Raw genomic sequence first — 22361 nt, forward strand, 5'->3', positions numbered from 1 at the left:
TAATCTGCTTCAAAATAAAGCACGCGCTCGCTTTTGAACAAGTGTGTGGGTGAAAGTTTTAAAACGACGTTAGCGTTAATTTTAGCCGCCACACCCTAACCTAGTTGCACCACTGGCCTTTGTCGCCTTCTAGATATTCGTCCTGTCGAATTATTTGAAACTTCGAATACTAGCTATTCGAAAGTCGAATCGAATTACTCGATTAGGAATTATTCGATTCGAATTCGAAAATGGAATATTCGCACACCCCTAGTTTTGTCAGATCGAGTTTCAAATGTGTTGCGATCGCAATATAAAGAAACCATGTATTTTCTGGGTGGAATGAAGCAAACACAATGAACATCACCTCCCGAATGCATTCCTTGAAACTATGACGATAGGTGCACATTGACGGAGGTGACCTGCGTGTCCCCCAAACAGAAAGCAGCTATCCTTCCTTCACCACGACATAAAGTACCTGCACATGTGGTACTTTCAAGCAATAGCGTCGTACAATTCGCTATACATTATATTTTTACCACAAACTTGCTTTTCATCTTTGGCATACGTCTTTGTTGTGTGCGCGCTGAAGACTATCCCTAATGGTGAAAAATAGTTTTTGCAGAAGTCATAAGTGGAACTACCTATGTGTATTCGAAAATCTTCGAAAAATATTAGGTTTGATTTGAACTTGGATTACATGACTTAGATTTCAAGTTGAATTTTTGATCTCTCATCCCTAATCCCCTAATCAAAGCACCTCTAATCGAATATCTTGCTCCAAATGGGGCCGTGATTCGGGGAATGTGATGCGCGAATGCATGGAGCGCCAGACATTGCGCCTGTCAAGCTCAGATCTTGTCGGATTTGTGCAAAGACCTTTATCAGCTCACGAGGTAGCCGGAAGAGCTGGATGTAGCAGGTTGTGGTTATAGCCGAACACTAAAGAGAGCTTTGCTGGTGTGTAGCCAACCAAAAAGACGCACCAGACAGCAAACGTTGATCAGAGTTTGGTATGGAATACTGACTAGAGGCACAATTAGTTCACGCATAAACGACGAGCCAGAGAACAGATAGCTCTAATTTAGGAAAAAACGTGCATTACACACGATGCACAGAAACCTGGTGAAACCAGAACAGCATTCACTCTGAGAACGCCGTCTTTCTCCTCTGATCTTTTTAACCTGTCGTGACCCCATCTGACCAACGAGTGCAGTGCAAGAGATGCAAAGGCAGACAGATTGGAAGCGTTTTATATAAAAAAAAGCGGCTGATAGGACCGCTTAGTCGCTGGCCAGTAAAGAATGTGCATAGGACGAACGAAGTTTGCGTATTGCACTGTGTCTCTAGCGGATGCGCACAAGCGAAAGAAGAGACAAGCACCTAGCAGCCCTCCCTCAAGCATATCTTGCATACATCCCCATTTCATTGCCTCTTGCATCAGTGTGTGTGCGAATTGCAGATATGTATCGCCCACAGCGATGTGAATGGCCCCTTACATGAATGATCGCAAGTTTGAGTCAATTTCTGGTTTTTGGGCTGCACCAAAACATGGCTGCAACCTCCAATAATAACCTTTCTTTATCAGATGCATTCTTTCTCGCCGGAAAAGGAGAATCGCCGAGGCCAGATGGTACCAAGATCCCCGATGAGACTGGAAGGTATGAATTGCGTTATTTGGCAGAAACGCATCCTTCTACTGATGAGAAATGGATGCCTCGTCTGATTTCTCATTATGTTTTGGTAGAGCAGCTGTGTGAAGCGGAGGAAATTCGTTAAGGCTTTCTTCCTTTTAGCAAAGTGATGGCTTGCAAAATAAGATCAGCTCGTTACACGAACGAAATTCCACATTTCTGTGCACGCCGACAATATTCTTGTAATTATGTTCGCCTACATTGACGTCGTAATTGTTATATTGGGCTATCTTAACGAGGATATTTCTAACCAGCTTTATTTTTCAGGGTGCGGAAGTTGACAGGCTACGTGAACGCCACTGTGCGCCTTACGCTACCTGGAAACCTAACAGTGGATGATATAGACTGGTTCGCTGTCTACTGCATCACTTACTCAGAGACTTTCATCCAAGCTAAGATTCCCAAAGGTCTCAACGTCCCTCCCAACATCAAGCTGCTTTTAAGTGAGGTGAGTAAACCCCGTAACCTTCTCCACTGACTGCACCAAACTAGGCAACGTTCGCGCCAAATGTAGATATCTGTGGCACGCACTACAGGGTTAACGTAAGTAGTGCTTTCTTTAAAAGGTCTATAGCTAATGCAGTAAAAGAATGCTGTGATACTGATGTCTGTACAAAGTTTGTGCCTGCGCGCCTTCATTGCAGGCGCAGCAAAGACCTGGTGACTTCACAAACTGCGAGGCCATTATCTCTAATCGAATACAAGTGGGCTGGCATCTGCAGACGGACACCGTCACGTTCCACGTGCGTGCCCAAACGAGTGAGTTATTATGGCCTCAGAGGGTGCTTTCTGAGGGTGGCGGCATCGACTGAGGTGGCTTTCACCTTCGAGTCGTCTTAGGAGAACCCTGTGAGTTTTCAGGGCCTTCGCTGCCTGCTCAGAGCATCCCAAAGATATTTTTTGTGCTTTTCGCATGTCGCGTAGCACGCTGTGCCTCATTTTTTATTGCGATAGCAGTTATATGGACAGTCTCGGCTTTTTTCGCCTTCAAGCCACAAAGAAAAATAATTCAGAAATACCTGTTCGTTCGTTTTGTGCGTCCTGCTTTATGTTTCACCGCAGTGCGCTTCAAGTATCGAGCTGTGACGCATGATAGTTCGCGCTCGTCCTGTGTGCGTTATTTTCGTGCGTCCTTTGGCGACGCGCTGGCAATGTTCAGCTGCTTTCCGTTCTTCGCGTTACAATTTGTTGCTATCGTTAGAGTGTACTCTACTGTCGTATTCATTGCTTCGCCGTTGCGGTGAAACTGTGACTTTTTTTTGGCTTCAGTCTTTCTGCGGGCAGTCACTACTCGCCTTGCTGCAATGCCCCTGGGTCATTCCACGCCAAACGTCCCAGCTATCTTTACGACCATCTCAAATAGTCAAGTGCTACAATATTTCGGAAAGAAAAAATTTTTTGGTCACGTGGGAGCCTTCCAAATTTCGCAGAATGTCGTCTGTGTGTTGTCTGTCAGAAAAATTATTCGGAAAGTAGCGTTTCTTGTTTCAATACCAAATTTCATTTAGATATTAACCAAAGGCGCTTGTCTAAGGTATTCGAAGCTCAATAATCTTACCGCAATTTGTCTGCCAATTACGACTCTATACATTTTGCCAATATGTTCGATGTTTGCATTTTTTCCCTTATAATATTGTGCTATGTATGAATATCTGTGAAATGAATACTTACTCTACAAAAGGTATATTTTGCGTTAAAGATATTTTCATACCACTGGTGCTCCTAATTTTGCGAGGAAAAAACGACGAATTGGAGAAAATTATCACTTTGATCGACACTGAAACGCAATTCACACCACGTGGTGCTCCAATTAAAAATGAGCCTTACGTCTCAATCAAAAGTAAATAAGTAGTTGTTCTTATGTGGCAAGTTTTATCATTCCGTTTTTGGTTGAAGGAAGGAAATCATTTCTGAACTTCCCCACTGACGGCAACGGGGAACTTGGACGGGAAGCTGCCGTATGACCAGATGGGAAGATGGCCGTCAATGGGGAAACTGAAAAATTATTTCCTTCCTGAAACCAAAACATTTAGGGATAAAACTTGCCATATAAGAAGAACTATTTATTTACTTTTGATTGAGGTATAAAGCCGATTTTTAATTGGAGCACCACGTGGTATGAATTGCACCTCAATGTCGACCAAAATGATGATTTTCTCCTCGGCCTTACACCCTTCGCAATACCATGTGTCATAGTTTTTGCGAAATAAACAAGCATGGACATGTGCATGAGCGGTGCGCCGCAAACCAAAGAAAAATACTGATCGCGCGTTTCAAATGAGAGAGAGAGGGCCTAGTAATGCTCTTTTACTGCGCACTGGTTGTTTATAACGCCTTCTGGTCGTATTCTATCGCGCATGTTTGGTATTGTTGTTCTGGTTTTTTTTGACGCTACACGTGTGCGTTCATGGCATATCTTTTCAAAATATTACACTCTTTGCTTTCGTATCCCATGGCGGCGTGGGCCCGCAATCAACGGACAGATGGGGAAGATGAGCGCGGTGGTCAAACAGCGTCACCTACTGTGCGGCTTCGTAACTCTTAGCTCCGTGTTCGCAGCGCACGCTCACCGAAGAAAGCAAAAATTGGGGGGACGCTTAAGCTTCGCCTTTAAGAGTTGAACGCGATAGGGATATCCTGCCCCTAGTGCGCACTTCGAACACTACGAGTGTTTAACAGAATTCGCGCACTAAGGTGTGTGCCTTATGTAATTGGTAGCATGCTTTAAACCAGGGGCAATTATGCGCGAGAAACTTTTTCGAAGTTGCGATGCACCCACTACGTGGTCTTAAAGGAATACGCGCAGTAATGTGCCTTCTGTAATGGGTGGCTGTCTTTAAACCACAAAGTCGTTATGATAATGACATGATGTGACGCCCGATGGCAATGTACGCTTGTACCACGCAATATTACTCCGATATTGCATCTCGTACTGTGACACCTGTATACAGGACGCGTATTTTTGGGAAGCATGAAAGTTACTTTCAATGCAGCTCCAAGCAGAGGCGTGGCTGTGTGGTAGGACACCTGCTTGCCACGCAGACTGCCTGGGTTCGATTCTAGCTCGCACCCAATGTTTTTATTATTTATTTTATTTGCAGCTTTTTCGATTTTTCGGTCACGGACAAGATGATGATTTTTCGCTCACAACCAACGGTGCCGACGCCGACGGCGGAATTTCTGCGATACGAGCTCTTTAACGCTATCGCGTTAAAATGGGAGGTATAAGGGGATGTGCAGCGAAGGGCAGACGCGGCGTGTGGACTTGTGCGCACACTGCCTTGCGAAGCTTCCAAAGAGATGCCTGTCGGGATCTTTGTGCCGATCGAGTCTTATGTGGCGGCACTTATTTGCCGCGGACGTGCGCAGCAGTGTCTGTGGCACTGCCTACACACGTTTATGTGCGTAAATCATTGCTTTTGTCGATCTGCAACACCGATAAGCTAATGTTGATCAATCATGCTCTGTCACGCGTGTGCGACGTCGGCTGTCTGTTTTAGAATGCGTATGTCCTAATACATTGTTCTGCAAGTCTAGCTGGCGTTGCATGCAGGCGAGCAACTAAACTGCACGGAGAAATAATTTTAGAGCTTCTTGCTGGGCGAGTTGGTGCATGTCTGTCAGGGGCGTAGCCAGAAATTTTTTTCGGGGGGGGTTCAACCATACTTTATGTATGTTCGTGGGCGCGTTTGTATGTGTGCGTGCCCATATACGCAAGCAAAACTGAAAAATTTCGGGGGGGGTTTCGACCCCCCCAACCCCCCCCTTGGCTACGCCCCTGATGTCTGTGGTGGGAATCGTTGCGCGTTCAATCGGACGAACACAGGAAGGAGAGGGCAGAGTGAACGGAAAGAGCGCAGACTATCAACTGGCTTTATTCATTTGGCCGCTGCATATATATGCGCACTTTTTTTCCACACGTCCCAAATAAATCGAAAAAAGGGCGGAAGAAAAGAGGAGGAAACACATGACAAAGATACCTCACGTCAAAAACAAAAGCTGCGCAGAAAATTGCTTTCTGCGCTATACAGAGCAACAGAAGTGTCACTCACGCAGTTGTCGCCCGATTCCTTAATATAAAAAGCTTCTAACGGCTCACGACCTACTCTCTCCCTGCCCCTTCCTAGAATTTTTACCTTTTTGAAGGTCGGCTCACACCCCATGCAAGTTCGCTCCTTCTCGTCATCGACGCAGCATGCTCCCCATCGCGCTCATTCGCGCAGCGCCCTCCTTGGCCCACGTACGAACGTCCGCACGTGAGAGGGATTTGGTACACCACTCCTGTGACACACTTTGAGAACGCATGCTTTTTTCCGCAGCCGCTTCGCCGTTGTCCGTTCCCGCAGGCTCTTGGGCATAAGCCGGCGAGCTTTTCTGGCGCAGAAAAAACCACGTGGACGCCACACCTGTCTGCCACTTTTTAACACGAAAGTGTTTTATGCCGGGGTCCACCAAGACTTCAGTGACGTATTTCCGCCACGGAAATGACGTTAAAAAAAGACACGATACGATGGCAAAGGAAAAAATGTTCCGTCAACGGGCATCGAACCCACGACGGCTCTGTCCGCAAGAACAGATGCCGGGCACGCTATCCACTGAGCCACAGTCACATACTCTAGACGCTTTAGAAACGCGCCTTTTATATCTCACACTCTCCTCTCACAGTGCTCTCGGTCGGCGGGATGATGTTGCCCTCAAGGAGCGGTAAAGTAAAGTAATTCATCATTACTGTGGCCTCCGCGATTAGCAGCTGCAACGCTTGTTCCTACACGTCCGTCCCATTCGGCGTGTTTTCAATAGAATTGGAATTTTGTCAATCCTTAACACACCGCGAGGTGGGGATCTTAGCCAAAGCGTCGTAAAATCGTCAATCTCGCTTATACATCACGCTCATCCACACCAAAAATAGCTCTGCGACGCGCGCCTGCCTCACCTGGTTGTAGCACCGCGTTCCCCGCTTATATATACGCTCGCCCCGAGAAAAATCGCGGCCGGGATACAGGGGCGGCAGGACGCGCTTTGCGTTTCCTTCTGGTCCGGCCGTGGTGTTCAATCGCACTTTAACATGCCGCGAGATGGCGAGCAAGCTCTGCGTCCAATATGCGACGCTCTTCTGGCTGTCACACCTCGTTCTCTGATTACGCTTTCACCGTTAACTACTACACCTACCACAAGAGTTTGTTTAATCTTTGAACGTGTACGTTAGTCGTCGGGATGGAGATGAACCATTAATCATCAAAGTGGGTGCATCGACGTTAAACGGTGCTATAGCTGCTGGACATCTTTTTACATTGTGCAAACTCTCTTATATAAATGTGTAACAAACATTCAACTATTTCTGTAAGGACACGTTTTACTTTCGTGTTATTCCGATTCCCGGGAGGGATCAACCTTGTTTTTTCAAGTGATGCGCTACTTTGCGCATATATGGCAAAACTGTGACATTCCTCTTACGCAGGCGCTCTGTGTTGCTGCCTAGATATTCTTTTTTTATCTATTTTAGAAGACTCTCAGCCACAGCTGTGATGATCGCGGTGGGGAAGCCTGTAGAAAGCAGTCTATTGATTTGACTATGGAAGCTCTCGTGCATGGCATGCGGGCATGATTTGGTAAGGGCTGATTCCAGGCGCGCGTTTGCAATTGCCCGCTTAACGGTCTTCGAATGCGCAGATTCAAAAGGCAAGAGCTCTTTCTGCGCCCTTGGTGCATATTGCCAGCAGATGTGATGCGAACTAAAACTCATGTTAATATCTAAAAACTGCAGTGATCCGTTAGACGGGACTTCGTGCATGAACACTAAACCTTTGCCACATTGTCTAAAGCTGGTTAAAATTCTACTCACTGTATCAGCGTGGGCCATGGTTATTTGATTTGAGATAACAATTAAAAAAGATGGTTGATCCCTCCGTCATAGGAATCGGAATAGCAGGAAAGTAAAGCGTGCCCTTACAGAAGTAACTGAATGCTTACTGTACATTGATATAAGAGAGTTTGAACAATGTATATTGATGTCTGGCAGCTAATGGCGCCGTTTAACGTGTATGCACCCACTTTGATGATTGGTGGTACATCTCCATCCCGACGACTAACGTCCATGTTAAATGATTAAACAAACCCTTGTGGTAGATGTAGTAGTTAACGGTGAAAGCGTAATCAGAGAACGAGGTGTGATAGAAGAGCGTCGCATATTGGACGCAGAACTTGGTCGCCATCCCGCGGCATGTTAAAATGTGATTGAACACCACGGCCGGACTAGAGGGAAACGCAAAGCGCGTCGTGCCGCCCCGGCCGCGATTTTTCTCGGGGCGAGCGCGTGAGCATGGAATGCGGTGTTACAGCCAGGTGAGGCAGGCGCGCGTCGCAGAGCTATTTTTGGTTTGTATTAGCGTGATGCTGAGCGAGACCGACGCTTTTACGACGCTTGGGCAATGGTCGCCACCTCGCGGTGTGTTCAGGCATTGACATAATTCAACTTCTATTGAAAACGCGCCGAATGGGACGTACGCGTAAACGCGTTGCAGGTGCTAGTCGCGGAGGCCACAGCAATGACGAATTACTTTACCTTACCACTCCCAGAGGTCAACACCTCCCAGCCGACCGGGAGAGTGGTAGATATAAAAGGCGCGTTCGTAAAACCTCCAGAGTCTTTGACCGTGGCGCAGTGGATAGCGTGCCGGCATCTGTTGTTGCGGACCGAGCGGTCGTGGGTTCGATGCCCGTTGACGGTACCTTTTTTTCTTTGCCATCTGATTGTGTATATTTTTTCGACGTCATTTCCGTGACGGAAATACGTCACTGAAGTATTGGTGGACCCCGGCATGAAACAGTTTCGTGTTAAAAATCGCCTGGCACAATCATCCCAGTCATTCAAGTTTGACTTGCACTACCCTGCTGCCAGTGGACGGCGTAGGCGTTCCTCAGTGACTATGAGCACTTCGCGCTCACGTGTATCACCTCACCTAATGTTAAGAGGCAGTAATGACGTGTTCGTTCTGTTGCTCTTTTAGGTAATCGCATGACACAATCATCCCAGTCATTGAGGTTAGATTAGCGGTACCCGGCTAGTGAACGGCCATCGACTTTAGTGGTGTAAACGACGGAGAACAGCTGTCGCTTCCGTGCCTTGCCGCCCATATCAACATTCAGTGCTAGCGGTTCTGATCCCTTGTGCATTACAAAAATCACTTGACACAATCATCCTAGTCATTCAAGTTGTCTTGCAGTACCCGGCCAGTGGACGGCGTTCGGCGTTAGCGGCGTCAAGGACAGGAGCGCTATGGTCGGTGCTGACGTGGCCGTCATCTTCGTCCGCCGTGACCACAGCCGCGTCTCTGTTTCCGACTATTACATTTCGTCCAAAGCACAGGTAATGAAGTACCTCGCTGCCTGGATAGCTCGAAAAAGTGGCGCCCTTTTCAGTGTTCGAGCAGTGGCGGAGTTTGTCCTGATACCAGGGTGGGGGGCAGTGAGGACCTGCAGCTCGTCTCGGCTCGGTACGAAAACGGCGTTGTTGACGTCGTTTACTCCCGAAAACTGGCCACAGGTATGTAATGTGTAACGTGTCCCCTAATTTCAAAACAGTCAGCTTTCTGTAATACACCGTACAAATTGCATGAACTTGGGAAATATGCAAAATACGTATTAATGTCGGGTCATATTATGGTGTTCTCGTAATCATGGCTCCCTTACATAAATATGGAGATATTAGTTGGTCTTACCGCTTATAAATTCCCTTGGTGTAAACATAGCCTTCCTGTAACGAGAATACATGACTATGACGTCATACTTATGACGTCCAGGTTCTCTTACTGCCGACGTGCATTTCTCTCAGTCCGCGGCGCTGGCAAGATGAAATTTTGCAGGCAGGCCAGTTTATCCCTGATCGTCCACTACGGCGTGCATCATAATCATATCGTGCTTTATGGCACGTAAAAGCGTAGAAACTATTTTGTGTCTGTGGTTTCGCTACAACAGTGCTGAAGATGTCTTAACGCCCATAATACCTACCAACAAGAACCATAGTGTCCAATCGAGCCCTGACTTGTGTCTAATACGAATCGAATATGTGGCCGAAATATTACCTCATCATGAAACCCTTTGAACTTGCGTGAATTCAACGTCAACTGAAACCGACGTTCCTAAGAGGATATAAAGTTCTTAAATGACATATGCGACAAATGCCATTATTGTAGTCGTTTAGCCCGATAGCTGGAAGAGGTGAACATAAACGAACAGCTTAACCGTTTACTTAAACGAAATTTACTAGTTTAGGCGGTATTAGTACGGTGGTGTGTGCTTGCCAGTTTCGGGAATGGTCGGTGGTCATAAATTTTATTGCGCACATAATTTATATATGAAGTGCAGATGAACAATCAGTACTGCAAAGTTTGCAAGATGGCAGACAAGGACGACGCCTTTCGCTGTGACTGTGCTGCACTTTCCGCGCAGGCCTGGCGTTTTCTTTGTTTCACTAGAAATGCAACTTGCCTGACTGTAAGTGCAATGGACGCAGAGTTCACACATGCGCAAAACTTCCCCGACAGCATAGTGTATGTGTGATGCAGGTTCTTTTTCTGTTTACGAGAGCTCTCTATGACTGAGCGTCGTAGAGCTATAAGGACAAAGCCGTCGGTTTAACAAACAACACACACAACTTTTAACCATACACTGAAGGAGAAATAACTCTACATAGGTAAACACCTAAAATAAGAACACTGCACACGTTAAACCACTTGTAACAACAAACAAAATGCGAGTTCAAAGACCTAAACTATAGAGTCTAATTCTGACGCGGCTGAGCAGCGGAGTGGGGAATAATACAAGTTCGGTCTCACCAACCAGCGGAGGCTTGGCTGGTGGAGTTGACGCGTGTGGCTGGCGTTGACGAGGCCGCGTCCACTCCACAAGCGGGAGCCACAGCCTTCCGGTTTCTCAAACGTCAGCCAGCATAAACGACATGGTGAGACTGACTACCAGTTATTCCGCCGCTCGTCCGCGATGAACTGTACAGCTTAGTTCGAGTCCCTAAACTTTCATTTAGCTTGTCGTTAGGAGTGTTTTATTGTGTGCATTGACTTTTTTGTAAAATGTTTAATTTTATGTAGATAGATAGTTGTCCGCTTTATTTGTTTATTAAATGTTTTGTGTGGTTTCTGTTAAACAAGCGGCCTTGTCCTTATTAAAACTCTCGGAGGCTCGGCCACAGAGAGCTATTACCAACAATAAAAAGAACCTGCATCACAGTAGTTTTCTACAATTGTTCTTTTATTTGTGGCTGCTGTAAGCCAAAATATTTGTGTCACTGAAATTCGGGTTACAGGCAGAGCAGTGCTGAGCAATATTCCCCTCGATTGCAACTTTACTAAAGAAAGTCTGCTGTTCCTTAAGCCTTTTGTTAAAGCACCTGCCCGGCTGTCCACTGTAGGATGTCCTGCAGGACAGAGGAATGCTATAAACTTCTGCTACCTTGCAGTCAACAAATTTCTTCATATATTTGACCTTACATGTTGCATCTCGGACCCATTCATCACTGCTTTCCATGTTGACTTTTCGGCACAACCCTACCAATTGTTTGGGCGCTCAGAATATGACCTGCACATCATACCGGGAATCGCTTTTTTAATCTATGCGCAATTGTGTGCATGCTCGGCAACACAATTGTTTTTTTTTCTTTCACTTTACCACGACTGTGTAGCTCCTTTAGGCAGCATTCCGCCACTGCCACCAAGACCACATTTGGAAGACCTCTTTTTCGCAAGCGCTCTATTTGGATATTCATGCTTTGGCTCATTTTGTGATGGCACAATTTTTTAGTGGCCTGGAACATGCAAGATTTTGCAACGCCTCTTTTTATAAGTTTGGTTTGATTATAATCACGATAGCTTTTCCCCTACGTGACATACCCATCCGATAAGTGTGCTCAAACCCAGCACTAATTCCAAATCTAGAAACTGCAGCCGGTTGCCCACCGCAAACTCTAACGTGATGGCAAGGCCGCTGTGAGCAGACTGAAAAATGATGGCTGATCCCTCCGTCATAGGAATCGGTATAACACGAAAGTGAAACGTGTCGCCACAGAAATAGTTAACTGTTTGTAGTGCATTGGTATATGAGAGCTCGTACAATGTCTACTGTTTGGCAAATACAGCACCGCTTGATGTGGACGCACCTCACTTACGTTGACGCCTAGTGGCACGTCTTCGTGCCGATGACTAACGCCCATGATCATGACTTAACCCTTGCGGTAGCTGAAGTTCCTAACATGTACGTGCACACCGCATATGGCGAATCCCGCGCAAAGATGCCATCAACAAGCACATAATAAACACTTATACTCGATATGCACTCCTTCAAAGCGTCGTGAAATGCGAAGGGAAACGCTCCGCACATCGTGTCTTCCCTCTAGCCTGGCCGTTACTTCTCACAGGGCAAGCGGAGAAAGCGGTGCGACAGCCAGGCGAGGTCGGAGAGCTATTTTTCGATATGGATGGATGCTATGAGCGAGGCTTGGGCCACCTCACGGTGTGTTAAAGCGTTGACGAAATTTAACTTGTATTGGAAACGCGCCGAATGGGACGGTCGTGGCAACGGGCGTTTTTTTTTTTCGATTGTGGTGGCACAGATGTCACCGCCCCGTTATAAAGGGGACGCTCATAGCATCCATCAAAATCCAAGAGCACTGTGAGAGGGAAGTGTAAAAGATAAAAGGCGCATTCATGTTGCCTCCGTAATGTGTGTGGCGGTAGCTCAGTGGGCTAAACGGCCGCCAGCCATCGTCGCGGACCGAGAGGTCATGGGTTCGACTCCCGTCAACGCAATTTTTTTCTTATAGTTTTTTTTTCTTTGCCATCTGATCGCGTTCATTTTGCTGACGTACTTCCGTGACGGAAATACGTCATGAAAATCTTGGCGGACCCCGGCATAAAACACTTTCGTGGTAAAACAGAGCAAACGTTATCTATGAGTCCACGTAAATATCGGCAGGGATGCACTCACTATATGTAAATGACCACGTATTACTTCAGCAGTCTCTTACAAGTATAGACGAGTGGTCCCAAAAGTGGGGCATGGAACTTAATAGTGACAAAACAGTTCTATTGAGAATAACCAGAACGCGAGCTCCCAGCCTTGATACTTATTGCCTCCGCAATAACCCACTGAAAGACGTAGAAAATACCAATCTCTAGGAGTCACTTTGACAAAGTCACGTACGTAGTCAGACCACATTACAAGCAAATGCACGGCAGCACTTTGGAAACTGTGGTTTCTTAAGAGGAAACTTAACTCCTCCACGGAGTAGACCAGATTATTGACATACAACACCTGCATTCGATCAAAACTTGAATATGCCTCGGCTGTTTGGGATCCTGAATGTAAAAAAAGACGTTGCCTTGATTGAAAAAGTTGAACGGAAGGCTGTGAGATTTACATTTAGCAAATATGCAAGATATGATTCGCCAACACAACTTATGCAACTGAACGACATCCAAACACTAGAAACTCGCAGGAAAATTAATCAGTTAACGTTCCTACACAAAATTCTTTCCGGTAAAGTTACAACAAGCCTGCAAAACTGAGTGAAACCTCTGTCTTCTAGAAAAGCAAGGCATAAACATTCATGGGCGCCTATTTTTAAAAATAGTTTTTTTTTCGCCAGGACCATTCCTGACTAGAACTATTTGCCAATAAGTGCTTTTCAGTCCGAAGATATTGAAAAACAGCTTGCAACTTTTTTTGTATAGTTTAGTTCTGAATGATGTCTTCCTATGGCGTGTGTTGGCAGTGGCCGAGTGATTTATTTGTAGACTTCTGCTGCGCATGAGTATTTTGTTCACTGTTTACGTGCCGCAACACTGTTGTTCAGGTGCTCTATAACTTGTCTAATTAAGCGCTGTGACAGTGTACTACTTCTTTTCTTGTTGCCCCTCCTGCTTTGGCCTAAGTGTAGGCCTGCAAAACCTGTAAATAAATAAATAAATAAATAAATAAATAAATAAATAAATAAATAAATAAATAAATAAATAAAAGGCGATTGTCCAAGCAGCGGAAGAACTTCACCACACCGGCTGCGTCCAAACTGGGCGTGATTTTGCGATCTCCTTTCGCCAGGTAAAGGTTGCAAACAACTGGAACTATAGAAGATATTGCTAATGCTTGGTGCTCCGGCAACACTGGGCGCGCCCGCATTTTTCTTGGGTGCAGCAGCGAAATCATCTGCTAACGTCTCCATAAGGAGAGGCCACGGAGTGGCTGAACCGCACTCGTTGGCGTCGCTTTCGGGCCTAGAAAATGCGGCCGTTTCTTTCGTCATCCGCGCCGACCCGTCTGCGGACCTCACTGTGCTGCCAAAAATCGACGAAAACACAATATCGGAGTTCTGCGTGTTTAAAAACTGATCCGAACGGCATCGACAACAGGCACAGCGCTTCGGAAAGCCGAACTGCTGTTCTCTAGAGGCGTGCGCTTCTGATGTGAGGTTAGGCGTTCAAGAAAAGTGTTCTTTGCAGAGGAGAACTTCTAAGATAACCTTGTGCAGTAATATATCTGCACTGCTATTATATGCACGCGCCATAAACACATCGACACAACGATGTTTCTGCGCCGCCTGTGCAACGCTGTTCTGCTTTCCTCGCTTTTAAACACAGGTATCTCTGCACGCTTCGCAATAACGCGTGTCGTAGGTTTTTCGAAATAAATAAGGCAGGGAACTGGGCATGAGGGATGCGCCGCAAACCAAACAAAAAAGGCAGCGGAAGGGCAAGGTTCGCCCTGCGAAAATATTAGAAGAAGCGAGCGGGCTGGCTGACGACTTTTAAGTGCGCCCGTTGCGCTCCTCGCGCCATCTCGCTGGTAGTGAAGAAACGCTTATAAGCGCCTACCGTCTCTGAGTCCTGCCAGCGGTAAAGGGTGTGTATAAAACGCTCGCCGTTAGCTACCCGAAGGATGTCCGCTTTGTGGCGTAGTTGTTAGCACTACGCGCAGCGGAGAGAGAGGTCGCTGGTTCGATTCCGCGCTTTGGAATTATTTTTCTTTGGGACTTTTATATACATATACATACTTATACATATACAGTGCATGACGGCGGCGGCAAAAACCAGCCGAGACTGTGCATATTCACCTGGTGCGCCACCGATGGCGGCGCTGCGAACGGCGCTCCGGTGACGCAAAGGCGGGGATTCGGCTTTTGTCGTCTGCTTGGCTGTGGCTAGAACAGCTGCATTTTCCTTAGAGTTCGCTCACATTGCACGGCGTTCCTCGACTACTAGCTGTATTTTCTTGTAATGATAGTTCTTTAGATGGCTGCTAGTATTACAGGAGGTTAAGAAACGTTAGAATTTACCGTATCTTCTATATACACAGAGCCATTGCGGTCAGGATCATGCCACCGAGTTCGTAGCGTCACTCAGTGGGCTGGATGGCGTTGAAATAGCTTACGTGAAACCGCGAACGTCCCGCCGAGCGAGTAAAAGAGTCTGCACTGCTTTGGAAGCGAAGCGCGATCAATTTTACGGCTTATTCGCAAAAGTTGGCCTTATGTAAACAGACTTGAACGAAAGTTCACAGTCCACTCCCAATTGTAGTCACCTACAAAAAACGTTTGCCGACAAAATAAAATTGATAACTTAATCGAACAGTGGTTTATTGCGGACAACTAGCATAGATTGGGCGAGTTGGATGCACATTAAAACCTGTTACACGTACTATCGGCTCCGAATGAAACGCCAGCAGTGGTGCACGTGGTACAGTTCGCACCCTTATGATTAGAAACAGATACGCTCTTGCGGTTTGCCGCTCGTGAGCCAGGTTCTTGCTTTCGATTGCGCAGTGCTGCCTAATCGGGTGTGCGTGCACGCCAATGGTGATGACAGGATGGCGCGCATTATATTGTTCCTAATGCTTGGGGAACGCTCTCCGCTGTTCGTGGTTCATTTCTCATCGATAGTACAGCTTGGTAAGCAGTACGAAAAATTGGCGAATATGTCCGAGAAGAGGAGAAAGAGAGCTCGTTCCCATCATTCTTTTGGCACCTTTGGCTGGTTATTGCTATTCTTTACCGTGCTGTAACAAGATTGAATATTTTACGGTGAAAGCTTTGGATTCCTGATCAAACGCGAAAATCCACCGTCGGCGTCCCTGTCAGCAGCGTCAACACAAGTGATGCAAGAAACCTTCACATGATGACGTCACCTTATGACGTCTTCATGACATCACAGACCTCTAATATTTTTGACGTCATAACGTCACGTCACATGGTGACATCATCCCATGACATCGCCGCTTTGCATTGCCTCCGTGATCGGTGGGTCGATAACGGAGGCAATGCAAAACCAGGCAATGTGTATAAAGCTTGCAATGCCCCCGATCTTGGACCCAGTTCAAAACCACGTTACGTCCAAAAAGCATTCGGAAGGAGGCAGGGAACATCGACTGAACATCGATGAACAAAAAGATGTATTTCGCCTTCGAGTCATCTTAGGCAAATAAGAGACCCTACGAGTTTTTTTATTACAGTGACCGCATCACGCCCTATCAGGAGTCGACCGTTGAGAGTGATTTACAGTATTTTAATGCAAATACATCTTAATACGAATTTTGATGAGAAAGCTTTGTATTTAACTAGGTTAGTATGATTACACTAATCACTGTCGTGCATCCCCTTTTGACACGTGCTCTCACCCTTTTTATTTCTTGTGTAAACGTTTTCTTGTGTACTTACGCCGCGCTTACATGGCAACTGCTGAAAACTTTGATTTATTCAAAGGTTGTTGCCAGCAACTACCATTTATTAGAATGACATCACACGTCGCTTGTAATGCGCTTAAAACTCCAAACAAAGGAATTGAATAGGAGGAGAGGCAACCGAACACGCGCAGCACGCGGTATACGTATATTGCGCTTTAACGCAGACACGATAGCCGAACGCTGAAATAAGTGATGCAAAATGGGCCGGAAAGTCATTTCGAGAGCGCCACGGCCATAGAACAGTCGCGAAAAAGAATCGTCGCCATACATGCAGATGCACACATGGACTGCTAGCAGACAGGAGCACTCGACACTGAACGTGATCCTGACGGCAACTCCGCTCGATTTCGCTGGGCATTTTCCTTGAACATTCAGTACAAATTGCTTTATGAACTTGTCCATTAATGTTTCAGTAACTCGAGCAGGAGAGGCTGGCCGGTAGCGTCGACCAGCCTTCACGTAGCGAACGCGCGCGCGGAGAGAGGCACCCGAGTCCCCTCTCTGACGTTACACGCGAGAGGGCGCCACTCAAAGATCTCGAGGCCAATACTGATTGCGCGTTTCAACCATCTACCAAGAGAGCGGCCCGAGTGAAGTAGTGTTCAGACTACGTGCGCAACGTACGGATTGTCGGTAAGGATCGGGCCCGTAAACGCAATCAACGTAATGAGCTTGTTCAGACGTTGTTGTATTTAGCGTAAAGTCCGTAACGGTTGGGGCGTAAATGTTGCTGGGCCCGCGACTTTACAACTACTGATGCGACCGTTACGTACGACCAATGGGCAAAGCAGTTTCGGTTTTTTCGTTCACGGGGCTTCCGTCCTTCCCAGATTCCGCGCCTGCACGCGTGTCGTGAAAGTCATGCGTGTCTGTGCAGTTGGTTTGCCAATGTTTATTGGGTTGCGTGCCCGCGGCCAGTAACCATGACCCGTGCGAAAGCGTCTTCGCTGTGCAGGGATGAAATACTCGCAGAAGTGAGGCAGAGGCCCGCACTGTACGAGCAGCGTCTGAAATCGTACCGCGACAAGCAGCTGCAGAACGACGCCTAGCTGGAATTTTGAGAGAGGTATGTTCTAAGATGCTTCATGAAGGCAGAACAGGCGTTCATAGAAGCCAAACTGGCCGCCACACATCGGCCGGACTAGAGGGCAGACGCGACATGCGTTAATGAGAGCGCATGTCACGTATCCCCTTTAGTCCAGGCAGCCCAGCCAAGGCCAAACGCGCGAACCTTATTAGCCTGCAACAATTGTAACGAGGACGCAACGCACTTTCAGAACGGTGATTGGCGCGTCGTAAAAAACGCACTTGACCGAATAGCTCAATGTCAACATACTGGGTCGTTAGCAACGCAAACGGACGATGCAGCTGTTACGCGATACGACACTTGTGACAGATGCGACTGTAGCAGAGAACACCCATACACTTAGAGAAGGGAAACTGTACCTTTGACAGTGCAACGGAAATAAGGGTAGCGGTAGCGTTATGAACTAAAATAGCCGACCAAGAGATGCCGTTGTACAACAGGAAACAGAAATGAGTTTTGTGCAATATGGCTGCCGTTTGTCGTTCTTGGTTGCTGTGCACTGCGCTCCGGTTGCCCGTGCTCGTACAAAAGAAATAAATGTATACGCCACGTTTTGTTCACTTACCGAGCCCTGCGAATGTCGTAATGAATCTTCTGAACTGTCTTTCGTGTGTATTCCGTGCCCCAACTGTGTGAAATGCTACAAAGGTGCCAGGAGACGCCAATGTCTCAACTGGCATTAACGCACACAACACTGGCTACGTGTAAGCTTGATAATGTTTCATTACATATTCATAAATCATTACAAGACAAAATACATCACTGAGCGTTCACACAAGCAAACAACGCGGTTACATCGTGAAGTAGTGGCTCATAAAGCGCTAACGCACGAGCAAGAAGAGCTACGAAACGTATGTATACGCTCGTGTACACTATAATAATTTCCCTATTTCCTCGTGCCAATTTTATGCAGCCTCTTTGGGACATCACCTAGCCGGTAGCTTTGCGGAGAGAATACGATAGCTTGCAGCGCAAAACTCTCTCGACCTTTTCTGTTGCTTGACAAGTTTAGCATAGCAGGTAAGGTGCCGCGCTGGTAAATGCGAGGATGTGGGTGTGAATTCCCTCCACGACGGCCACATTTGTTTTGTTTTCTCGCCTAGGAAAACTAGGCGACAAAACAGATGCGGCCGCCGTGACGGGCATTTCAGTGGGGTGCGAAAACCGAAAACACGTGTACTTAGATTAAGGTGCACATTAAAGAACCCCAGATGGTCAAAACTGATGCGGAGTACCCACTATGATGCGCGTCATAATCGCATCGTGGTTTCAGCCCGTAATTCTCCAAAAACAATGAATATATTAAATTTCTATGGATTCAACACTGTTTTAACTGGCGGAGCGAAGCTATAATTAATTCGCCCTTGATGAAAAATTATCCTAACGTCTAGTTTCTCTCTGCAGCGGCAATCGGCTAAGTTGTGTCCAAAGAGGCAAGTAATAGCTCGGAGTAGCAAAAAATTTGTTTCAGCTTGCAGCTGACCGCATACAAGTGGGCTGGAAAAATTCCAACCTTTCTTGGTAAAGAGCCCGCTTGACAGCACGGCAAGTGCCCAGAAATTAATAGGTATGGTCTAATCATTCTGTGCGCTCCCACATTGTAAGTAACCACATGCTTAATTCACAACGCAGATACATAACAAACAATTCATGGTGACAACAATACTGTAGGAAATATCAGTACATTGCTTATAAACACATGAACAACAAGTAAAATTGTACAACCAAGTCACGAGCTCCTTGGATTGCTTATCCTGTTTGCTTAGAACAATTATAACACAGCAGTAGATGAGCCCACAGACAATAGTCTTGAACTGCTAAGTCAATTTTTGCAGCAGATTTCCAAGTCTTCAATAATGCATGTTGCTGGGCGAGTCGGTCGTACATCATGCAACAAGGTGCTGCGCGAAGTAAACACGGACAAGGAAGTGAACGAAGACGGGCGCAGACTCGCGACTGAAGTTTATTGAACAACGAAACGCACATTTATACGAAAAAAGAGACATTTGCGTCAGTGATACCTCCATAACATTGTACGATAATGAAAGCAGGTTCCTCGCATGCGCATAGATGATTTTGCGGTTTGTGTCGTATAAATGTGCGTTTCGTTGTTCAATAAAATTCAGTCGCGAGTCTGCGCCCGTCTTCGTTCACTTCCTTGTCCGTGTTTACTTCGCGCAGCACCTTGTTTCATGATTCCAAGTCTTTGCCTGGCCTAATTCTCTGTTTTTGAATTGCAAATGTCACAGAATCCTAATATGTACAAACATTTGCAGAAACAATTTGCGACAGTGAGCACTGCAAAATGGGCGATTAGTCACCTCCATCATAATACGAAGCAGTTTCTCTGACACCCCTTTCAAGTGTGCTACAGCACCTATTTGAACAGATAATAATTTTTCCAATTTTCTGACAAAATTGAAAGCTGCTTCTGTGGGCACTGTTAAATTACCTAGAGTCTTGTCCTGCACCTCCACTGCTTTGAACATCATGGAGATTTGGTTCGGTGAAGACAAGTCTTGGCTTTTGTCTTTCAAGAGATCCTTGCACAGTGAGCATGGTGCTTTTTTTTCAGAAATGCTTGTACTAGGTACCCTGACACGTAACAAACTCTGTCTGATTCAAGTACATCTGGGGGTTCTAGATGCCTTCGGTGTCTGGAAGGTTTGAGCTGAAGGTATCGGCCACAGTAGGACTTTCTCGATCGAGTCTTAATTTCTTTAGCTCAGTTAGAAGAACAGCCTTATCTGCTTCGCAGTTGCTGCCATCTGAAAGCTTGAAGAGCTTCCCGACAATGATATGCTTGAGACCGGCACTGAACTGAAATGTGTTTGGAGACTCGTTAAAGCCGTGCTGCTGCCGAACAATCCCAAACAAGTTCTCCAAGGGATCCTGATTCACACGACGAGCGAGCAAAAATTTGAAGTTATACGATTCCTGCAGATCTGCCCACAGCATACAAACCGTTTAATCGTCACCTGCCAGTCCTGAATGGTTCTTGGTTGCCTAGGTGCTTTGCATTTCGAAGATTTAACCTATGCAATGCAAGAACTCAAGAATTCAATGTGCCCTGCAGAAGTATTAATCGCATACCTCATTTCTCTAACAGTTATGTTTACACAAGAACTGTTCAATGAATCAAACAACTGATCTATTTTCTCAACAAACTCAGCCGTGCTTGTGGCTTCTGGTGGTAGAACATTAAATGCTATGAATACTTCTATTGCTAGATAGACACTGTTGCTGAGCGCCTGAGAGGCCTACTTTACTTTTATATTACCAAATGCACTTTCGTAGATGTGCCGTCAGTGAGTTTGGGTAGGTATTTCAGTTTCAGGTGATGTGCTGATTCATACAAAGTGTTAATATGCCCCCAGGAAGCAACCGTATCACCAATAGGAATATCATGCTTCCTCAGATTATTCCTCATACATTTCAACAGGTGGGGGACGTCAAAAATGAAGGAAATCTTCTCTTTATCAGTAATAAGGAAATGCCTGTCAGCGCCCACACCCAGTGTCCTTGCAATAACGCAATTGCTGCTACCCTGGTCACAAACCAATGCTTTGACGAAGAGGCCACATGCCTTTAGCTCAATGATTAGCTTGTTCAATGACATTAAAAAGGGCCCTGTGCGAAGTGTCCCCTCTCCTGTCAAAAAGGCTACTGGCTGTATCCATTTCTTCGCTATCCCAGAGACCAACACAAGTGCTGCAGTGTTCGCTGTGCCATTTGTTCTTTCTCTGCCATTATCAACATATCCATGTACGATGTCTTCCTTAGGGTCATACTGCAGATTTCTTTTTAAAGAAATCTTGTCAAAAATCAGGCAGCAAGCTCTGTCTTGAATTTCGCAATTTTTTTTGCCTTTTCTTTGAATGACTCGAGAATTTGAAGCAGAACTCCTGTCTTTATATTTACGGCCGACAACCACGTCCTTCAGGACTTTACTGTGGGAAGGCTTAGTACTGTCACGTGGTCCTGTCGGCGGGCGGTATGGCGTCGGTGGTGGTGGCGGCGGTGCCTGGCGGCGGAACTGCTGCGGCGACGCGGCGTCTTGACGTGGGCGAGGGGGTGGGGCGTTGCGTCGGGCTGCAGCAGCATAGCTCATTGCTTCTGGCTGAGCCTGCGGTGCTTCGGGAATTCCAAGCGATTGCCGGACTTCCTCGCGGACAACGTCGGCGATTGAATGCACTTGATGCTGCGGCGAAGGTAACAGTTTGCGCAGCTCTTCCCGCACAATCGCTCTGATGGTGTCACGCAGGTCGTCAGACTGCAGCGCCTGAACCTCCCCGTAGGTCGTCGTAGGAATGCGGCGGTTGTACTGCCTAGTGCGGATTTCTAGTGCCTTTTCGATTGTGGTGGCCTCTGAAAGGAATTCCGAGACCGTCTTCGGCGGGTTGCGCACAAGTCCGGCGAAGAGTTCTTCCTTCACTCCCCGCATCAGGAAGCGAACTTTCTTTTCTTCGGACATGGCTGGATCGGCATGGCGAAATAGGCGAGTCATTTCTTCGGTGTACAGTCCGACGTTCTCATTGGGGAGCTGTACACGGGTCTCGAGAAGGGTTTCAGCCCTTTCTTTCCGGATGACGCTCGTGAAGGTGTTGAGAAATCCGGTGCGGAAGAGGTCCCATGATGTTAGCGTGGACTCTCGATTCTCGAACCAGGTCCTTGCGCCATCTTCAAGGGCGAAGTAGACATGGCGTAGCTTCTCGTCGCAGTCCCAGTTGTTGAACGTGGAGACCCGGTCGTATGCCTCCAGCCAGCTTTCTGGATCCTCGCATGGTGATCCGCGGAATGTCGGCGGCTCCCTCGGTTGATGCATGACGACCGTTGTAGGCGCCACAGCGGTTGTCATT

This window comes from Rhipicephalus sanguineus, chromosome 1, assembly GCF_013339695.2.
Source record: "Rhipicephalus sanguineus isolate Rsan-2018 chromosome 1, BIME_Rsan_1.4, whole genome shotgun sequence".
NCBI lineage: Eukaryota > Metazoa > Arthropoda > Arachnida > Ixodida > Ixodidae > Rhipicephalus > Rhipicephalus sanguineus.